Source organism: Eumetopias jubatus, unplaced genomic scaffold (assembly GCF_037043125.1).
Source record: "Eumetopias jubatus isolate StellerSeaLion01/CBP00866 unplaced genomic scaffold, mEumJub1_p1.0 scaffold_12, whole genome shotgun sequence".
In the NCBI taxonomy this organism is placed as follows: domain Eukaryota; kingdom Metazoa; phylum Chordata; class Mammalia; order Carnivora; family Otariidae; genus Eumetopias; species Eumetopias jubatus.
This window is the reverse complement of record NW_028274818.1, coordinates 10,303,452-10,306,066: the sequence shown is the minus strand read 5'-3', so window position 1 is coordinate 10,306,066 and position 2,615 is coordinate 10,303,452. Positions and strand designations below refer to the sequence as shown.

The following is a 2,615-nucleotide window of genomic DNA, read 5'->3' as shown; positions in this document are numbered from 1 at the left end:
TGGGCTATAAAGCCCCATCAGGAGGGATGGGGAGAAGGAGGAGGGGGCATAAGCTTCAGTGGAAAGCCCTCCCAGACTTTTTCTTCTAAGACCATGCTACACAAAAGCAGACTGAAGTCTTTATAGGATGTCCGCCCTCCTTAGCTTTCCTTCACCTTGTCCTTTCATCTTTATCCTACAGATCACAAGTTAGAACCGCGATAAGGAGAGGCTCTATTTTTCTATCCCATCTCTCCTGCTGGGACGTGCTCGGGCTTCATCATTTGGTCTGGGGAAGAGGTGGGGGGAAAGCAAGTGAAAATCGCTGGTGCGGTCTGCTAACCAGAGGCAGACAGGGTCAAAGGAATGAAGGAGGCCTTGCTTCTGCCTTAACTGAAAGCCCGGCTGCATTTGTTACTGAGAAATTGTGTCCCCTCAAAATTCTTGGGTGCAAGCCCTAACCCCCAGTACCTCGGAGTGTGACCGATGTGAAGACAGAGTCTTCCCAGAGGTGATCAAGTTAAAGCGAGGTGGGCCTTAATCCAATAGGACTGGTGTCCTTATAAAGAGGGGGAATTTGAAATGACACGCACAGAGGGAAGAGAATGCTAAGAAACGCAGGGAGAAGCCCATCTACAAGTGCCATGGAGAGAGGCTGCGATGGGTCCTTCCCTCAGAGCCCTCCAAAGGAAACAACCCTGCCCATGTCTTGAAGTGGACCCGTAGCCTCCAGAACCATGAGACAATGCAAAGGGTGTAAACAAAATTCCAGCTTGGATGGAGAGGCAGTGGAAGTGGAATTGAGATGAGAAACCTTCTCCCCAAGCACCTCCCCGATTTCTCCTGGCTTACAGAATGAACATAGATGTCAGTCATTCCGCATTTACTGAGCACCTACTGTGTGCTACGCACAAAACTCTTAGGGCTCAAAGAGCTGACACTCTTAACAGGGAGAAACAAAAACAAGAACAATAAAGCACATTAATAGGAAAGAAGGTTCGCATAGTATGAGGTAAAAGGGACCAGATAAGGACTATGGTGCAGTTTCAAATAGAGGGTCAGGAAAGGTTTTGTTGAGCAAGTGAACGTGAGCAGACAGTGGTAGGAGGTAAGGGAAAGAGGCCCGCAGACCACTGGGCAGCATGACCTTCATTCCGTCCTTCCTGCGGGAACGGGTCATGCTGTGACCATAACTTCATTCCCTCGATAAACAGTTCTTTAGCAAAAAAGAATGAGGCATAGTTTCATGATCCCAGTCATTAAAGAGCAGGGACAGAGCTTTACTTATCCACCCTATCTCCAAAGTCTAGAGCAATGCGAGTATTCAAAAAATACTGTTAAATCAATTAACTCATCCATAATCGATAGCTTATTTAATGTATGAGAAGCAGGGACACTCCCCCATAACTTCCCAGTAAGTACTAAACTTGATACAATGTGTCATATAAACAATGGCTCGGAGGCTTTTTTCACCTGTCAAAGAACCACTCAGAATACGATCAGAACATGATTTCAGTTTTGCATTTTCCCTTGCAGCCCCATCTGTACGCATAACTTATGCAGGTATGATTTAGTGCTTTGTAATCATAAACATAGGAGTTTGACATAAGGGGGCCTTTTTTAATGCTTGTCATATTGTAGGCATTTTTCTCTAACATTTCATAGTCTTTCCAATTATCACTGATAATGGATGCATGAGGTCAGTTTTCAAACTGCCAGCTAAAGCAATATTGCTTCCAATGTCCCTGAACTAAAGCAAACCAGGTAACGGGACGGCTCCATAGCTCAGTGGTTAGAGCACTGGTCTTGTAAACCAGGGGTCGCGAGTTCGATCCTCGCTGGGGCCTCTTGTTCTGGTTTTGTTTTTGTTTTTTAATCTTTCCCTTCACGGAATAGAAATTCCAAAATGAAAAAGCGATTTCTGGAAACGTTACTTCTGGCAGGAGTAAAAATTACTCCTCCTGAAATGCAAATGATGGGCGTCCTTCTAGTGAGTTAGAGATGACCCGGAAGAGAAAATCCTGGACCGACGCAAAGAGCAGGAAAAAGAAGAAAAGCCGTCCTCGGCGACCCCAGGGCTACGGGACGTGTGACGCGGTCCTCGACAAAGGAGACGCAGGGCGCGTTTTCAACGCACCGCAAGTCGAGCCCCAGCCCGGCATTAGGAGAAGCTCGGGGGCGTCGGCGGCGGGTTCCCCGGGCGGCGGGCGGGGCGGGCCTGGGGCGCTGCCGGGGGGCGGGGCCGGCGCTGCGCCTGCAGTGACGCGGCGCGGCCGGCGGGCGGCGCTGCCGCGCCGGCTCCCACTCGCCTCCCGAGGCCGGCGAGCGCGCGTCCCGCCGCCCGCCCTGCCTGGCCCCCGAGCGCTGCCAGCGTGGCCCGGGCGGAAGCCGCGTGGTGGCCGCCACGTGGCAGCCGCGCCCCCGCGCCCAGCCCCGCTCGTGGGGCCTGCCCCTGCAGAGGGAGGAGGAGCGGCTCCCGAAAGTAAACAGCCCCGGGCTGCTGGAAGGCCAGAGTGTGCAGCCGCTCTCCTTTCTCCGTGGTTCCCTGAATTCCAGAACGCCCCGGGACTGCCGCCACCGGAGTCTTTTCAGAATAGGCGGATTTTCCCCACCCTGGATTTCTTTTCCCATATTTC

At 51.7% G+C, this 2,615-nt stretch overlaps 1 non-coding gene across 1 annotated transcript; it reads left to right on the top strand.

Moving 5' to 3' along the window:
- Positions 1 to 1,753: 1,753 nt before the first annotated feature.
- On the top strand, positions 1,754 to 1,826 carry TRNAT-UGU (transfer RNA threonine (anticodon UGU)). The gene has a single exon. It is a non-coding gene; the product is annotated as a tRNA-Thr (tRNA).
- Positions 1,827 to 2,615: the final 789 nt, after the last annotated feature.